Genomic DNA, 20,458 nt, shown 5'->3' with positions numbered 1-20,458 from the left:
AAGCTGGCCCCCATGGGGGTCTTCACCTTCATTCCCTTCAGTGGTGACTGAAGGAGTACTGGTCCCAGCCTCGAGACCCCTCAGTCCTTCCTCATTCCTCTCTCAGGGGAAGTGAGAGAGGATCTAGACTGGTGACTGGATGACAGAAACCTCTCAATAGGAGTATGCTTGCATACTCCCCCTCTGGACATGCTTCTGTCCTCAGCATCGACCATGGGATGGGGCACACACCTTGGAGGAATTGCCGACTTTGGAAGTGTGGAACCAAGACAACAAACACCTTCATATCAACATCCTGGAACTCAGGGTGGCCTACCTGGCCCTCCAAGAGTTTCAGGATTGAATGATGGGACACTCCATAGTTTTGATGAGCGACAACACTGTGGTGGCATATGTCAACAAGCAGGGGGTGTCTTGTATCCCTCCCGCTTCACCCGTTGACGATGCAGGTGCACGAGTGGGCTGTGGCTCACTCAGTACAGCTGTCAGCCATACATCCAGGCAAGAGGAATGTAGTGGCAGACAAGCTCAGCCTCCAGAATCAAGTGGTAGGGACCAAGTAGTCCCTTCACTAGGACATCATGGAGAGGTTGTTCGATCTGTGGGGGCATCCAGTCATAGAGCTGTTCGCCACCCGGCACAACAGAAAACTTCATGTCTTCTGTTCAGTCATGAAGGACCCATGAGCTGCTACGGAGGATGCTTTTCAGCACCTTCCCTCCGTTCAGTCTGATTCGCAGGGTGATCAGCTAAGTGTTGATCACCCCGAATCTCAGGATGATTCTGATGGCTCCCAAATGGCCACAGGCCATTGGTATCCCAACCTGCTAGCTCTGCTCTCTGAGGCACCAAGAGAGATTCCTCCCTGGCCCAACTTGCCATGTCAACCCCACGTAGAGCGGTACCACCAAGCAGTGCAGTTCCTGTGTCTTCACAGCTGGCGGTTATCCAGCATCTCTTGCAAGCAAGAGGTTTTTCACGCTGCGCAGCAACAAAGATGGCTGGATACCTCAGACAGTCCTCTGCAGCAATATACCAGGGAAAGTGGGCCATCTTCTGTGGTTGGTGTTGTAGATGGGGTCTCTCTCCGGTTGGAGCTTCTGTTCACAAGGTCGCGGACTTGCTCATCTTCCTTCACTGAGAGAAACTTCTCTCCGTTTCAGCTGTAAAAGGCTATAGAGCCGCACTCGGTCTAATCTTGCAACTGAAAGGAGTAGACATCTCTTCCTCCTTTGAGATTTTGCTACTGATGAGACACTTCAAAAGGTCTTCCCCACCCAGGGACCTCAGACCCCCGATGTGGGATGTGACTCTCGTTTTGGGGAGCCTGACTCGTGCACAGTACGAGCCTTTATGAGAGTTGTCAGACAGGGATCAGACCCTCAAGACTGTCTTCCTGCTTGCCCTGGCATTGGCGAAGAGAATAGGAGAACTGCATGGACTTTCCTTGAATGTTAAACACTCGAGGGGATGGGAATCAGTTATGCTTGACTTTGTCCCAGATTTCATAGCAAAAACTCAGAACCCATCGGTCCTTGACGCTAGGTTCGAGTCCTTCACAATCCCCTAACTAGAGGACTTTGTAGATAATGATCCAGACGAGATGCTACTTTGTCCCATTAGAGTGCTGCAGCACTAACTGTAGAGGACTCGTCACCTCTGGCCTGAGTGTCGACGCCTCTTCAGTAGCACTGGCTCATCCAAGAACACGATTTCTTTCTGGCTTCGTGCAAGATCCTGACAATAAACCACCCCCCATGCTTGTATTTGCCTCACTGTCTCTGACTTTTAAGGTTCATCCTAGCCCTTTTTTGTATGAGGCTACGTTTACCTCCCTCATACAAAAAGGCCCAGAAATCTGACAATTGATCATGTGTCGTGCACAAGTTTCTTTTCATAACTCATGTGACATTACTGTTCCCTTCTTACCTGCGTCTTTCTTCTAAGTCGGCAACATATTCATCCACAGCGTCTTTTCTCAAAGTCAGCAGCTCACGAGTCTATTAGTTAGAAGGGATTTATATTAAATATAATTATATCTCTCAGAAAGGCGTAATGGAGACGAAGTGGGTAGCTTCTTACTTTAATGATGAAAGTTAATTACATACACAGGTACAATTACGGTTACAGTCTTACTCTCTTGAAAACCACTCTTGCTAGTCGAAGTTCAGTTTCTGTCTGGTTAAGTAGCCTGCGGACAGAATCTGGTTAAGTAGCCCATGGTCAGAGTCTGGTTATGACCACAGAAGCTGGGGGGAAGTACTGCGTCTTCTCGTATTGGTGACTAGTGACTCAATCTCTCTTCTTTAGCTTCGATCTTCTCTGGAACCCCTGCTTCTCTTTGATATCTTCCCATCTCCTCCCTTGAAGTTACTTCATTGGAAGATAGTATCTGTAATGCCTCCCCTCGAACAGCTTGATTGGGAAGGACAGTTGTGGGTGTTGTCAAAATCTCTCCTTAGAAGATTTGATTGGAAATGACCTCTGTAAGAGTAGTTAATGGCTCCTCCCTAGAACGTCTGATTGGAAAAATAGTGAACTACTTCTCTTTGTCCAGCCCCTTTTCACGGAAATTCATGTAAACGCCTCCTATTGAAGGCGGGATTATTAATATGGCTGGAACGTTGACTCCCGACGAGGTCATAGGTTATGCTCGATCAACTCAGTCGTGAGGGCACAGGTTCAAGATTTTATGATCGGTTTTATGGCCCTGGGCGCGATACACTTGCTAACTGTTTTGGGTTCATGTAATTCCTGCCTTTTGCTTGCTTTATGTGTCTAGCCTCAGTAATGCATAACAACCAAGGCTTAATTGTTTTCTCTCTCTCTCTCTCTCTCTCTCTCTCTCTCTCTCTCTCTCTCTCTCTCTCTCTCTCTTTCTCTCCTCTCTTTATTCTTTTTTTCTCTCTCTCTATTCTTACTCGATTGATCACTGTATAATTTATCCTTTTCCACTTCTCTCTTTTTTAAATTTTATTCTTATGCTTCCCTATTTAATTGTTCCTTACATCACTCGGTCCCGCTATCTCACACTGTCCTCAGTGTAATAATAAAAAAAGTAGTTTAAATGGATAGTTGTAAATTCACATACAAAACAAATTATTTATATGACTGCCCATAATGCAAAATACATAGATATATGTAACATAAATGATAATAAAATATATAAAAAAGTGAGAAAAAAATGGACATTGGCATATATAGTGATAATATATTTTTAAGTGCATAGGATAATATATATATATATATATATATATATATATATATATATATATATATATATATATATATATATATATATATATATATATATATATATATATATATATATATATATATATATATATATATATATTGAATAATTTATGTTAATGCAACAATGGTAAAATAATAGATCAGTATTATATTGTAGAAAATTCATACATTATATAATGAATTATTATTTAAAAGAAATATTCATACACATTATATTGTAAAACGGTTAAATGAAATAGTGAAGACATAATGAAAAATCAACAACATATAAAGAAATTGTTAGTAAATCATGTCTATAAGAACATTATTCTTCTTCCTTGGCCTTTTTAATTTTTTATAATTTTCTCAATATTTGAAATTACTACACGTTTGATTAAAATTGCAAACACCACAATTACAAGTAAGATGATGATTAAATGGAACAGAGACAAAATTGGGGAAACTTTTTCTTTCTAGAAGAAATACTCATCTACCAATGGTAACTCATTCAGTTGTTTTAATTCTAAGTGAAACTCTTAGATATTCTTAGAATAGTTCATGTATGGATATGTTTGTTAAATTTAAATTCAGTGAAAATATGAGGTTCATAGTACAACCGGTTTGGTATAACTAACTTGCAAGCCTTATCAAAAGCCTGGACATTCTTGAATCTAACTTCTGTACTTAGATTATGGCAGTTGATTATGGCTGTTACAGTATCTAGTGAAAACACAAAAATTGACTGATCTACTAGGATGGAAATAAATCTGTGTCTGGATAAACTCGTACATAACTCTTTTTCTTAGTTTTTGTTGTCAATGATTTCTTGAACACAAGGATAGGCAATAGTAGTTTCGTAAAAGTGATCAAGGTTACAAATGTACTCTTTTTCTCTTAAAATTATGCAATCCTTTAATTGAGCATCAGTAATAAATAAAATCATTAACCCATGTTGTTCTAATGCAAAATGGATGTTGTTGACATTTGAAATGATTACATTTTCATTTATCAATATGGGGAAAGGATGTATAGACATCAGTACATTTGTATCTTTCTGATTAGAGTGTAATACCAAAATAATCTTATTATGTATTTCTTTGGTAGTTATGAGATTATAGTACATGAGAACATCTTTTACCATAGGGGTATAATGTCCCTCTACCAAATAAAAATTAACTATATCTTCTAATTCCTTAGGAGTGATTAGTGTTGGACTTAACATTCCCTTATAAGCTAACAAGACTGCGCTTAACATGTCTTTACGTTCTTGCAGGATAATTTCAGTCTCTAGTGCAAAGTTGTTCAAAATTGTTGGTTATCTATCATACTTAGTTCCTTGGTTACATTCTGGTTAACTTTAGCTTTTCTATCTCTTGGCCATTTAAGTTGTGAGAAGCTATCATTTTATCACTGTACCTCTTGCTGCTGCCCATTGTTCTAATTTATCAGTTCTAGCCTTTTCTTTTTCTACATTAGATTCAGTTGCGACTCCAAACAGTTGATTTAGTGCTGTTCCTATAAAAGGTAAGAGGGATCTTTTGGACCTTGTATTTAGGATATTTCCTATGTCATTATCTAACTTTTTCGACAATGGTAGGGCACTGTTATTATCACTCTTCTGTATTATGGATTTGAGTTCTTTTTGAACACCTTTCAAAGTCATTTCATTGTTAAGCACTGAAGAAATATCTATACTCAAGACTCCAATTCTTTTATTAATTCACAGATCCCCTTTTCTCTAGTAGTGCACCCTTTCGGATGACAACTTCCGAAGACACGAATTGGAATATTACGACTATTAAGATGAGCCGCATGCTTGTATCTGTAAGAATAATCCTTATCAGATATTCTGTATACATGAGGTATTTTAGTTTCTATAAATACATTATACATACATTTTCAGTCCAACACTTTACATTAGCTTATCTTTTTCTTAACTCATATCTTTTGTTTACTTGTTCTTCCCTTTTCTCCTTCAATACTTCAAACTTTTTAGTGGACAAAGCGTCTGCTTTTATTACCTTCACATGATTCCAACGAACTACCCTTTCCTATAGATCATTCTCATTAATAATTCTAAGCTTATTTAATTTTAACACTTCTAATACTCTATAAGGACCATGAAATTTAAGAGAAACCTTTACATTAGGACCTTCTGGAATATGATTTTGAACATATACCTGAGTACCCACTATAATGTCTGGTTTAGTCGTATTTTTATCATAGTACTTGGCATGAATTTTGTGGAAATCGTAAAGTCTAGTCGTTGTTTGTTTGATCGTTTCTTAAGTACGTCTAGTTTTCCATGCAATATAGTCATCATAATTATGTCTGAGTGGTGTTGCATCCTGTAGTAAAGTATTAGGTAATCTTTTTTGATAACCAAACGTCATAGAGTGCTTCCCATAGGGTTCTCATAAGACTTTTAGCCACAACAGCAAAAAGTGTCCTGGAATCTTCTGGAAGCCTTTTGGTGGCAACTTCTAGCGAGGTGGAAGAGGTTAAGATACTAAGGAGAAGAGTTCTAGCACGAAATTCTGACGAAGCTTCCTCATCTGAGATTCTTCGCATAGGGGTCCCAAATTGCTGAGTAGCAACATCCAAGGGAGCTTTTTCCTTTCAAAAGGGAGTTGAAAGTGTTGCCCATTCCTTGGTGGAATTTTTCGAAACCGGAGGACTGTGGCGAATGGTTTTAGTTCTGCCATTGGCTCCCATTTTCTAGTTACTACATAATTCTGAAAGTTTGCCTTCACATGGTTAATTATTTTAAAAGTGAAGGGACACAAGGCTGGGGGTACTTGGTAAGCAATTTGGGTTTTATTCATAATGGGAGATACATCCACCTACCTTTGACCTGGTAAAGGGTGTCATCTAAAGCTTTTAATGCTGTATTCCCACATAAGAGAACTGTTTCCGTTTGAGGTTTCTCCATGTCTGGCAAAGATGGTATCAGGCGCCATTCTGTATTAGGGAATGCTGCCCTGTCTCTAAACTCCACATGTACAACTTCGATCATGGTTTTTCTCTCATTAATTAGATACTTATAATCAGGAGAGAAAATACACATTGCAGCGTCTCGCCAAGGATTATCAGTATCATCAGGGGAGAATACTGGAGCTCCTGTTACGTTTTGACCTGAAGCTCTGTAGTCCGAACTGGCCGTTTTGTTGGCTCCAGTTGGAATTCTAACTTTGGACCCTATTTGGTCAGAGTGTTTCCACTCCCTATTCGGTTGCTGATGCAGTACTTTTACGCTTTGGAGTGTACTGTACATCACTGACTTGATTTCTTTAATTTCCTGTTCGGAATCATGAAATATGTCCATTATATATTGCCGTTCTGTGGCAAGGGCATCTTTGATATTACTCATAATTTCCTTACGGAACTAATCAAATATTGCAAACTGTGTAATCCTTTCGGGGGAGCTTGCATAATCTACTGAGCATCCACAGCTCAACTGTGACTGCCTGTTACCCAGGGGGCAGAGGTCCTGGGTGAGTTACTATACCCCTTCGAAACTGAATTATTATTATTATTATTATTATTATTTAAAAAGTTTAACCAGACCACTGAACTGACTACCAGCTCTCATAGGGCTGGCCCGAAGGATTTGGGTGAAATGACAGGTCTAGGCAAGAAGCCTAACACTGGGACCAAATAGGTCATTCAATATGGTGATGAATGAATGAAAATGAAATTAAAAGTTGCACAAAGGCATACGCTCTCATACTGGTACATACTCATACAATAAATACACTTATACTCATGTTTCCATATACACTCACTAAAAGGGTATATTAAAATTTTTAAAAATTAAGTAAAATTTTAAAATTTAGTTGTTTTAAAATTTATTAGGTTTTCGTATTTTTATTACTTACTTTTTATATTTTATCAATTAAATTACAGTTTCTCATGAACGTTAAAATGGGTATCCTATTACTGAGAATGTTGAAGATTCTGATAAAATTTCTTTTATTGTTCTGTTTCCACAATTTGATAATTGCTGCAGGTTATATTTTGGACATTCATATAATACATGTTTCACAATTATCAACAGTTTGCAATCTTGGCATTTGGGAGGATGGCCACATGGACTGTTCATTAAGTGTCCATGTGTCAAATGAGTATGGCCTATTAGAAGACGCGTCAGAATTACTTGTGTGCGTCTTTCTCTCTGATATGACAAACTCCATTTTCTAACATTGGATTTTATCTGTTTTAATTTATTATTTTCAGGTTCTTCATTCCATATATTTTGCCATTTATTTATAATGATTGTTTTTATATATCTTATATAGTCACTAATAGGGATGTTTACATTTGCTCTTGTCATGTGGACTGCTTCTTTAGCTGCTTTATCAGCCTCTTCATTTCCTTTAATCCCTACATGGGCAGGGATCCAGCATACTTCAATATTTCTTCCATTATTATATAATTTATGGAGTGAAAACTTAATTTGTTGTACAAAATTATTTTTTTTATTATAGCTTTGAATGGCTTCTACAGCGCTTCTGGAGTCGCTATGAATCACAAAATTACTAAATGAGGTGTCTTTAATTATTTTTATGGCTGATGCTATTGCACATAACTCAGCTGTAAATACCAAGGCTTTATCTGGTAGAGAGAACCGATACGCTTTGTCTTGGAATAATTATAGCTTTATACCATTCATCAGGAAATAAATTTTGAAGCCATAAGTGGTTATAAAACTCAAATAAGTATGTCTTTGCCAAAGGTGCTAAATGGCAGATCATTTCAAAACAAATACTGTCACCTCCAGGGGCAGATTTATTGCTGTTCAACAGAGGAAATTCCTGTTCTTCCATCGGAGGGACCAAGACAAAAACAAGAGCATCCCGTTTTCTCTCTCTCTCTCAAGGAACGCAACGTCTACCATACAATATTTATGTCTGTTTCTCCCTAACCATTGTTGTCTCGATTTATGTACAATTACCACTACTTGCATTGCCATGCAAGCATTCTATTCATGTACTCATAATGTTCCACCGAATCTTCTGTATCAAACTGTATGTATGTTTCTGTCTGTGAAGACGCCAAACGCCTCGCCATGTCACATATATTATTCTACTGCATTGTATTCATTAATCTGTCTCGAATCTCATGCAATTGGCCATATGTGGAATTTCCTGGCCTTTCCATTGATATATGTTTTATCACTGTTCGTTTATTATGTCTCTCACAATCGCCATCTGTTTGTCTCCTGACAAACACAGATGTCCGAAACATTACCTCTGTTTTGCCCTGTCTGTGTGTAGATACTACTTTGCGGCTCGTACCACCCAATAACAACTTCGAAGATTCTGTACATTCATCTTACGGGCTGCTCTAGAAGCAAGAGCCCGTGCTGGCACAAGGCCAGCTAAATCTAAAACAACAACAACATGTACATTCATTCAGTAAGGAACCACCAGTAAACCGGACAATACCCAGCCAGTATGCCACTCTACACCATCCTTACACTGGCGACCCCAGAGTGACCAACGAAGGAGCCGATGGCAGACGTCCGACCCAAGATGACGACCCATGCGCCAACGCACCCTTCATCGCCTCCCCACTTCCAGCCATTCCCTAGTGCTCAGTAGATATCCGACCCTCCGAGATGACCCACCCCACCACAGGAACCCTGGACGCCTCCTCCAGGCAGCCTGCCGCCGCCTCCAAACTCAGGCTACCGGACGACCTGACCAACGAAGGAGCAATGTACCCTTCAACCCGCTCCCGTCCTCCTCAAGTTCCTGCTGGCCGGCGCCGCCCTTCAGCCTCCTACCCGCACAAAGCCCAAGGCCTTCGCAGCCATTCCAATTGTCAGCAAGACGATTTCCGCATCGACGTTTTGCTTGGGGGGAGAGTATTGTAAGAGACCACAATGCGGTCTCTTTCGAGCACACGTGTGTGTGCGTCATCCATCGGAGAGACCAAGACAAAAACAAGAGCATCCCGTTTTCTCTCTCTCAAGGAACGCAACTTCTACCATACAATATTTCCGTCTGTTTCTCCCTAACCATTGTTGTCTCGATTTATGTACAAGCATTCTAATCATGTACTCATAATATTCCACTGAATCTTCTGTATCAAACTGTATGTATGTTTCTGTTTGTGAAAACGCCAAACGTCTCACTGTTTCACATATATTATGCTACTGCATTGTATTCATTAATCTGTCTCGAATCTCAGGCAATTGGCCATATGTGGAATTTCCTGACCTTTCCATTGATATATGTTTTATCACAGTTTGTTTATTATGTCTCTCACAATCGCCATCTGTTTGTCTGCTGACAAACACAGATGTCCGAAACATTACCTCTGTTTTGCCCTGTCTGTGTGTAGATACTACTTTGCGGATCGCACCAGCCAATAACAACTTCGAAGTTTCTGTACATTCATTCAGTAAGGAACCACCAATAAACCAGACAACACCCACCCAGTATGTTTACTTTATACCATCCTTACAAGTAATCTCTTCTCCCTTGACAATAATCATTGCTATCTTTAACTTCAGTGTTTTGGATATCTGTATCCATAGGTTTTATTATTATTTTAGGAGATAAAGGTATATTCTTAGTTTGTTTTGTTCTTTCTCTATATCCTTTGTCTTTGGTTTAACCGATGTTGAAAATTATAGTTGGTTTTTTCGTTTTGGGTGGTGTTCTTTCCAAGGGCCTTTTTTTTTATCTTTAATTTCCACTCCATCACGACTTTCCTCTGTTTTTTCTGTAGTAGTATTGTAAAGTCCCTGCTAAGTGGGTTTTCTATGGTGAACCGCCCGTTTCCTTCAATAACACTCCTACGAGATTGGGTCATGCGAAATTAGCCATATTTTTCCTGTGTAAATATGTATCTATTAGGCCTACCAATTCATTTGCATCTGTTTTCTTTGCACATGTGTTAGAATGGTGTTATGTCAATTCTTGTTAACTTACCTTTTAAGTTACTTGTATTTTTCCATTATAATTAATACTGAGAGTAATTGACCTCGGGTCACCTGAACCCGATTGTATTCCTCTGTGTGACGTCCGCACGTCGCTTTATAAGCAGTCTGCGTTCTGAATAAACTAGCAGTACTTATTCTCCTGCTCATTATTTTGCACCTCTTATAGTGGTGACCCCAGGAGTGGTTCCCAGAACCATTAACGGACTCATATGGCGACCTAGTCTTGGCTCCATGAACTACCCCACACCTCTAACGGCCTCAATACGGTGCTTTTAACAAAGCGTTCGGGCGTGCCGACTCTCGTCGGCAGATCACCAGCTTCATTAGCGGACCCACACGGCGCACTCTCCCAGGTGCGTATTAGCAAGAGTAACCCACTCCAAGTAAGAGGGCAATAGTGAGTATGGACGCAGACATTCCCTCCCACATACAGTTAACCACGAACTTCGCGGACTCAGAAATTTCCCTCGCGTACGACCCGCCAACGCCCTCACCCGCGCCAAGACTCATGCACTCCTCCACGCCGCTACCTGCGTGCTGCCCGCCCTGACGGAACAGACTAAGTCCACCCTCGCCATAAAACTGCTGCCCTTCACGCACAAGCAACCCATCATCATGGCTCTACAGGGTTGAGGGGCAGTTCAGGCCGGCGGGACTTACCGACGGGGTGTTGCAAGCAGATGCTGTGATCAATGCCCTCCTGGAGGAGGTCTACAGGAAGCTCGTCCCGTGGGTGTTTGCCGCACGCCCTGTCACCTACCAGCATTTGAAAACCCCTCTCGTCGAGACCTGCTCCCTGTTGGTCTCCGAGAGGGCTGCCCACGCCCTTGACCTCGTCAACAACCCTCGGCTTGACCAGAACCTCCTGGAAACTTGGGGCGTGATCCAGGACCCCCCTCACCCTTCCCGAGATGGACAGCAGCGGCAGGCAGTCGGAGATTAGCCTATGAAGGGAGATCTTCCTCCGTCAGCTCCTCCCGGAGGAGTATTTGTGAAGTCCCCACTAAGCGGGTTTTCTATGGTGAACCGCCCATTTTCTTCAATAATACCCCTACGAGATTGGGTCAAGCGAAATTAGTCATATTTTTCCTGTGTAAATATGTATCCATTACTAATTCACTTGAATCTGTTTTCTTTGCACGTGTGTCAGAATGTTGTTATGTCAATTCTTGTTAACTTACCTTTTATGTTACTTGTATTTTTCCATTATTATTAATACCAAGAGTAATTGACCTCGGGTCACCTGAATCCTATTGTATTCCTCTGTGTGACGTCTGCATGCTGCTTTATAAGCGGTCTGCGTTCTGAATAAACTAGCAGTACTCGTTCTCCTGCTCATTATTTTGCACCTCTTATAGTATCATCACCTTGTGCTATTTGCATTAACATTTCAAAAGAGTTGGATAAAATGTTACCCATATCCTTTGTGCCTGTTTCTTGATTCTTTTCCATTTTATTTTTTTCTGTAAAGCATTATTTTCTTCTTGAGATTTATTTGGCTGCGGTTTGTTACTTCTATCTGTGTGTATTTTTGATTCATTATTAGTTCTTGTTGTCAAGGCATATGTAAGTTTCTTAGCAGGGTCTTGAATTCCTCTCACTTTCAATTGTAACTTAGCCTCCTCTCTAATAGACATTCCTGTTCTTTCTTGAAGCATTTTCAGTTCCATGTTATACATGTATACATGCATTCTTTGGATCTTGCATGATGATTCTGCCTACAGTTTATACATTTTGGTTCGCTGCAATTCCATCGTGTGGCATGTTCTTCAGATCCACAATATGCACATACAGGTTTGTTTCGACAATATTTTCTTGCATGCCCACATTTACTACAGTTTTGACACTAGTGGCTTTGGGACATAGGGCCCTATTTCTCCGTTTTGACCTAAAACTTTTATTTTTTGGGTAGGTCTTGACCCTCAAATTTCATTTTCATGATTTTTAACATTTTCTTATTTTTTTTTTTTTGTTTACTCGGTATATTATATACCTCACAATCTTGGACTCTGGGATATCTTTTTTTAAGAGAGTCCAAGAGAATATTCCTTCCGATTGGTTCGTCACTGTTCTCAGGGAGCACAATGGTACCCTGAATGCTGTTCACAGTGTCATGTTTTTAAATGTTTACTTTTGTACTATCTATTGTTGTTATAGACATATAGTTCTTTGTTGTGGCTTCTATAGGCCATGTATTTTCTCTTATCTGTCTAAACAACATTTCTGTCATTGAATGTCTATTTAATAGGTAGTTTTCCAACTTCGGGGCTGAAATTTTCCTTTCTGTTTCTAAGGCTAGAAACCTTGACCAACTGCCACTTCCAAAGAGGGAGTCGAAGTGGGTTAAGGTTGGGTCAAGACGATATTTACCTCTTTTAGGTTTGTTTCGCACTGGAGTGTAAGGTTCCAGTGTAATTACATTAATATTTTTTTCTGTTTTTTCAGAGAGAGGTTATCAAAAGAGGTTCCAGTGGTTGTCAACTGTGCCGAATCACTACCATCAAAAGGTCCAGGGGTATTTAAATCTTTAACACTTAACATAAAGATCGAGGTAGAGTAAAAGAAAATAAAAGAATAAAATAAAAAAAAATTTATAAATAAACCTGAAAACCTTAAAAAGATACCATCAGCCTTTCATGGAGTTTATTCTTCCACCAATGGCACAAGTGAGAATTAACTCCCAAATATCTGCTCCATACCCTACCCCACAGGGAATGGCACAATATGATTAGAGTGGCCCAAGTGTAAGCCAAACCTGCTTGCTAGGACAGAGTATTTCAAGAATATGATTGTCCCCATCCTAATCATATCATGGGCAAACGGGATAGAATGCCGAGAGTCCTATCCCTAGAACCAGAGCCGCCCCCACAAGAATCCGTGGAACTATTCTTTGTGGCTAACAAAGAATAGTTCCACCTTTGAGCTATCAATCTGATAACTCTCAGGTCTTAACATTATCGGAAAGTTGGTGGTCCTACCACAGTTCTCACTATTTAGCTTCGGATATAAACTCATTCCCAGCTACGGTACCTTTTTCTATTTACCAGGTCCAATAACTTAGTAAAAGTGGAAAATTCCACAAAAATGAATCCAAACATATATAATGGCATATGGGACTCTTGGACTCAAACCCGGGAACAGATTCCTGGGGTTCAAGAGCCACCTCACCACGTCAAGGTGGTCCCATATCGAGGGGGTCCGAAAATGTAGTCATTTCAATTGAGGTTAAGTGAATCCTTGTATCCCTTTTGAGGGAAGGATCATGATTGGCTTCTGAACGCTGCATGGGGGATTGAATTCCTTCTGGAAAGTTTCCCCCATGGTTAGCTGGAGGTTGTGTCCCTGATCCTTCTGGGTTCAGCAAGGTCATTTCGGTAGCAATATCAACCTCATTTGTAAGAAAATCACCTCCAAGAGGAACTTCCTCTATTTCCTCCACAGGGTTAACCTGGGAGGTATTGGGGACTGATGTTACTGGGTTTTGGCCCAAACATAGATCTTCTGAGAAGAGGTTAAATATTTGCTACCCGAGTTCTGCCAGAAAGATGTAATCTCCCCCTGGCTGAAACCTACGACCCACCATGACAGCTTAAAACGAGCTGTTTTGTCCTTAAAATTTGCTGCCAAGAGCACACTGCAAATTTCGCACATATCTGGCGACCAACCAAACTTGTCCTGTTTTTTACAAGGACTATGCTCATGGCAGATGGAATGGGCAGTAAACACTGGCAAAAAGCGAACCGAGCAATTTGCTACGGAACACTTGAGCTGAGGGTCCTGCATAATGGTGGCCCTTTAGGGAAAGGACCAAGTTGTTATTAAAAACTAATTAGTATAAGTTGTTTTTGATAAGGGACACTTCTGTAAAACCCTGCATCGTTAACACATTACATCTTACAGGTTAATTTGATTACTAGTGTTTAAATGTAATACCTTTTATAAAATATCTAAGTTAACTTAAACTATTTTAGGTTTAGGTTAATTTTGACACCGTATAAGGCTATTGCTTAAACTGTTAGTCCTTTTGCAATGGCTACGTGAAATTTTATTTCTAAATTGTCATGTCATTCAGACTAATTTTCTATGAACTAATTTGTTTAACTAACCCAAGCTACTGTTTTATATGGCTTAGGTTAATCCTTCCGGTATAATGTACATTAATCTAAGCATAGAAGATTTCTTAGAGGATTCTCACTTAACCTATTCTAAGCCGCTTCTTTTTCTAGGTTTATTTGAAAACCTAAGAATATAAGCTATACAAAAATTGATCCTCTTATAACCTGTTTTTTTTGTTTTAGGTAGCCGAGACTACCCTTTTGTCTGATACTCAGCCATACTGTTTCTAAATTAACAGTAGGGTATTCCCTTAAAAAGGGATTTCTACTTAATCTGGTTAGGCTATTGCCTGTTCTAGGTTTATATCACTTGTAAGGGTATAGGCTACAAAAGACTTACCAGTGTTATTGATCCTAGAATACTGTTTATAAGTACTCCTAGGCTTATTTGTTCTTTCTTAGCCTGTAAAGTCATCTGTAAAGTCATTTGTGAAGTCTCTGCTGAACGCATTGTTTGTAAAGTCTCTGCTGAGCAAGTTTTCTGTGGAGACATCCCATTTTCTTTGCCTCTACAATTAGTCACGCCTAATGTGCCAGGTCACGCAAATTCAATCATTTAAACTATGTATATAATTGTTTACCTGTTGTCAATTGTGTATCTTGTATTTCTTCTTTCACAGGCATCAAGATTGTATTCAATTTTAGTTCTATCTATTTTCACATTGTAAAGTGTACTCATTCGCTGTATTTATTGTTAATTATTATCGACCTCAGGTCACTTATGCTCCCATTGTATTCCGCCACACGAAGCCAGTCTGCTGCCATATAAACCACCTGGATCTTGAATAAATCAGCAGTACTCTTTTACCTGCTCGTTTTTTTTTTGCACCTCTTACAGTGGTGACCACGGAGTGGTTCCTGGAGCCATTAGCGGACTCATACAGCGACTCAGTCTTGGCTCCACAAACTTACACATGCCCTTAGCTGACTAATTACGGCGGTGTAACCAGCGTTTGGGCGTGCTGACTCTCGTCGGCAAAATCACCAGTGTCATTAACGTACTCACACAGCACGCTTCCAAGTGCATTTTGATGCAAGTACCCCACTCCAGTTAAGAGGGCAAAGAGCGAGCATGGACGCAGACATCCCCTCCCTCGTGCAGTTAACCGCTAACCTCGCGGATTCGGATGTCTACCTCCCTCCCATATCACCCCCGCCCGCCCCCGAGCCGAGGTTCTCACGCTCCTCCACAACCCTGCCTGCTCCCCGCACTCTCCCCTGCCCGGCAGGACAATCAAGGGCTGCCCTGTCCATAAAACTGATGCCGTTCACGCAGGGGAACCCATCGACATGGCTGTACAGGGTCGAGAGCCAGTTCAGGCTGGCAGAACTCAACGATGAGGTGCTGCAGGCAGACACAGTACTCAACACCCTGCCGGAGGAGATCTACAGGAAGCTCGTCCCGTGGGTGTTTGCCACACGCCCCCTCACCTACAACCTCCTTAAGAAGTCCCTCCTCGACCTCGCCGTCAGCCCGCGGCAGGATCAGAGCGTCATGGAGTCATGGGGCATGATTCAGGACCTCCTCAACCTCCCAGACACCGATGGCAGAAGAAAACAACAGGAAATAAGCCTGTTGCGGGAGCTCCTCCTTCGTCAGCTCCTCCCAGAGATCCGCACGCAAATCCCTGAGCCCTATGCCATGCCCCTTGAGGTCCTGATCCGCACGGCGCAGCACCTGACAGACTCTGTGAAGGCAACGAAGCGGGTACCAGCGCCCACACTACCAGTCAGCACCATCCAGCAGGAGGAAGGCACAGAGCAGGAGGTCAACGTCGTCACCAGGAGGCACCCAGCGCCCCACAACAGGTGTAATTCCCCGGGTCTTTGCCACTACCACAGGTGGTTTGGCAAGGATGCCCGGAACTGCCTGCCGCCCTGTTCATTCGCCCGTTCAAAAAAACGGGGGAGGCGGCGGCCAGCAGGACAGGCCGCCATGGCAGCAGAGGAACCCAGGGGCCCAGAACCAGTAGGCTTCTACGTCCGCGACACCGTCTCCCGCAGGATGATGCTGGTCGACACGGGGGCCGTTAGATCAATCTTCCTGGCATCCAGAGAGGACCTCAAGCAAGAACCGGACCCGGCTGCCTCCCTGACGGCCACCAACGGATCCCCCATCCTCTCCTACGGCACCAGGTCCCTGTCGATCTCCATCCTTGGCCGGAGATATTCCTGGGACTTGGTCGTCGTGGACGTAAGAACCCCGCTCCTGGGTGCGGATTTCCTTGCCCACTTCAGGCTGGCAGTCGACGTCGGTCGGAAGCGCCTCCTCGACACCGACTCCTGCCAGTCCCTCCCATTGGCAACAGGACCCAAGGCGCCCACCATCTCTCCGCCGCCCCCCACCAGTACTCACAGCCGATAACGGAGTTCCCGGACATGTTCAGGCCCGAGCTTCGCCAAGTCCCCGGGGCCCCAGCCAAACACGGCATCTACCATCACATAAAAACAAAGGGCACCCCCTGCTCACGCAAGGTTCAGGAGGCTTCCCCTGCAGCGCCTTCAGGAGGCCAAGAACGCATTCGCCGAAATGGAGCAGATGGGAATCTGCAAGAAGGCCTCCAGCCCGTGGGCCTCCCCCCTCCACATGGTGCAGAAACCGGACGGCTCCTGGAGACCCTGCAGCGACTACAGGTGGCTTAACCTCGCAACGGAACCTGACCATTACCCCCTGTCGAACATGCAGGACCTCTTGGCTTCCTTTCACTGGGTCAAAATATTCACTAAGTTGGATCTTTTGAAATCCTATTTTCAGGTACCAGTCGCGCCAGAGGACATACCAAAGACCGCCATCATCACGCCTTTCGGGTCCTATGTCTTCGCCTTCTCCACCTTTGGCCTGAGGAACGCCGGGGCAACTTTCCAGCGGCTCATGGACAGCATCCTGGGGACCTGATGTTCTGCGTCTGCTACGTAGATGATATCCTTATATTTTCCAGGTCCCACAAGGAGCACCAGAAACACATCCGGGCAGTCTTGCAGCGCCTGCAGGAGAACTGCCTCGTCGTACGCTTCGACAAGTGCACCTTCGGCGTCCAAACAGCCGACTACTTCCTGGGCCACGAGGTATCCCCGGATGGTTTCCGCCCTCTCACATCCAAAGTCGCAGCCGTCACCAGGTTCCCGGTTCCCACCTCCAGGAGTTCCTCAGGATGGTGAACTACTACAGGCGGTTCATCCCCGGGATCGCACACACCATGGCCCCCCCTGACGGAAACTCTGAAAGGAATACCAAAGTCCCTGTTGTGGGGACCCAGCCAGCAGCAGGCCTTTTCCCTGATGAAGGCCATCCTCGCCGAGACAACCACCTTGGCCCACCAGGACCCCAGCGCCCCCCCTCAAGCTGACGACAGACGCCAGCAACGTCACCTGTGGTACTGCTCTGGAGCAGGTCATCGACGCCGCCCCCCAGCCCATCGCCTTCTTCAGCAAGAAGTTCAACCCCGAAGAGGCCCGCTACAGCACCTTCGACAGGGAACTCTGCACAGTTTACCGTGCAGTCCAGCACTCTAAGTTCCTCCTGGAGGGCACGCCCTTCACAATCTACACAGACCACCAGCCGCTGGTACACGCCTTCACCAAGCAAGGGGACGCATGGTCTTCCAGGCAGCAGCGGCATCTCTCGGCCATCGCCGAATTCACCTGCTCCGTCAAGTACCTCCCCGGCAGGAAGAACCTGTGGCGGACGCCCTCTCCAGAGTTGAGCTAAATGCGGTGCAGCTCGGGATCAACTACGAAGACCTCGCTAGGGAGCAGATCGCCGACCCAGAGACCCCAGCTTACCGCACCGCCATCACATCCCTGAAGTGGAGGGACGTGCCTCTCGCCCCCAGGGGCCCAAGTCTCCTCTACGACGTCAGTACCGGCCAGCCCTGCCCCATGGTGCCAGCCTCCTGCCGCCGCCAGGTATTCGACGCCATCCACAGCCTCTCACACCCCTCCATCTGGACAACGGCCAAGCTGCTGTCAGAGAAGTTCGTCTGGCACGGAGTGCAGAAAGACGCGAGGACCTGGGCGAGGCAGTGCCTGCAGCGCCAAACCAGCAGGGTGGGACGTCACACCGAGTCTGGGGTAGGCGAGTTCCCGCAACCAGAGCGGTGCTTCGGCCACATTCACATCCACGTTGTCGGACCCCTTCCCCATCAGGCGGGTCCAGGTATCTCCTGACGGTGGTAGACCGCTCAACAAGGTGGCCCGAAGCCACGCCAATGCAAGAAGCCACCGCCAGCGCATGTGCCGAGGCCCTGCTCTCCAGTTGGATCAGCCGCTTCGGCGTCCCAGACCACATCACAACCGACAGGGGTCCCGCCTTCCTGTCCGAATTGTAGTCTGCCCTGGCTCGGCTGCTGGGGACAGCGCATCACACCACCATGGCCTACAACCCAGCGGCCAATGGCTTGGTCGAGCGGTTTCACAGGTCCCTGAAGGCGTCCTTTATGGCCCGCTGCACCACCGAGGACTGGAAGTAGCTGCCTTGGGTCCTCCGAGGGTTGAGAACCGCCCCCAGGGCCAACAGCGCCCCGTCCGCAGCTGAGAAAACCTACGGCGAGTCCCTCGTGGTCCCGGGCGAGCTTGTGACACAGGATCGCCACAACCCATCGGTCCAGAGGTTTCGCGACATAGTCGGCAAGTTCGCCCCCTGCAAGCGGACATGCACCGACAGGTCGGCCACCTTCACGCCGCCAGGGCTGGCCTCCACCACCCACATCTTCGTCAGGAATGACGCCGTCCACCTGCCACTGACCAGGCCCTACAGGGAACCCTTCTGTGTGCTGGAACAGAACAACAAGGCATTCCTGCTCGCACTTCACGGGAGGAACGATTGGGTGTCAATAGACCGGGTCAAGCCCACCCTCCTGGAGGAAGACAGACGTCACCGCATCGCACCCTCTGCCTGGTCAGCCTTCGCCGCAACTGGGGCCTCGTAAGAAGCGGGCACGCGGCCGCCCCCGAAAAAGCCCACCCACACCCGCAGTCAGGCACCCCCACACACAGGGCGTTCCCCCGATGTCCTCACGCAGCTGTGGCACCCTTCAGTGCCCCAGCAGATACGCCGACTAATCAGATGTTACCCACGTCTTGGGGGGGGAGTATTTGTAAAGTCATCTGTAAAGTCATTTGTGAAGTCTCTGCTGAACGCGTTGTTTGTAAAGTCTCTGCTGAGCAAGTTTTCTGTGGAGACATCCCATTTTCTTTGCCTCTACAATTAGTCACGCCTAACGTGCCAGGTCACGCAAATTCAATCATTTAAACTATGTATGTAATTGTTTACCTGTTGTCAATTGTGTATCTTGTATTTCTTCTTTCACAGGCATCAGGATTGTATTTCAGTTCTGTCTATTTTCACATTGTAAAGTGTACTCGTTCGCTGTATTTATTGTTAATTATTATCGACCTCAGATCACTTATGCCCCCATTGTATTCCGCAACACAATGACAGTCTGCTGCTATATAAACCACCTGGATCTTGAATAAATCAGCAGTACTCTTTTACCTGCTCGTTTTTTTTTGCACCTCTTACAAGCCTAGTATAGGGTATTACCTAATCCAGATTTTTATAGATCACACTTAAATGCATAGGCTATATAAAACCAGCAACTTACTAATATGTAACCTTATAGGTTAGGCTACTATTTTTGTCTAACCCAGGTTGCTGTTTGTATCCAATCCTAGGTTATTTGGTCTACCATATAAAATAACCCAATAATGTATAATCTTATAGCTAGGCTACCACTTACTCTAATCTAGGATACTGCCTAATCCAGATTATTTAATTCACAAGGGTATGGTTACGTAAAACACAATTGCCTTAGTATGTAGCCTTAAGGCTAGGCTACCATCCCATCCGGCACAGGTTACAATTTTCATCTAGTCCTAGATTACATGGTTCAGGAAAATGATTTAGTCCAATAATGGGATGTTTTGTAAAAGTTTATCACTTCATCTAATATAAGATATTGCGTAGTCCTGGATTATTTTGGATCATGCTTAAGTATGCAGGCTATATAAAGGGAAAAATTCTGTACCCTGTTTATCAAATTCTAGGGTCCTTGGTGTAAACTAGGCTGCTGCCTAAGACTAAAAAAGAATGTCTTAAAAGGTTATTACTTACTTTAATTTAGGTTACTACCTAATGCAGGCTATTTAAATCACCTTT

The sequence above is a fragment of the Macrobrachium rosenbergii genome, chromosome 7 (genome assembly GCF_040412425.1).
Source record: "Macrobrachium rosenbergii isolate ZJJX-2024 chromosome 7, ASM4041242v1, whole genome shotgun sequence".
NCBI lineage: Eukaryota > Metazoa > Arthropoda > Malacostraca > Decapoda > Palaemonidae > Macrobrachium > Macrobrachium rosenbergii.
The sequence above is the reverse complement of the archived record's forward strand: the minus strand, read 5'-3'. Positions refer to the sequence as shown.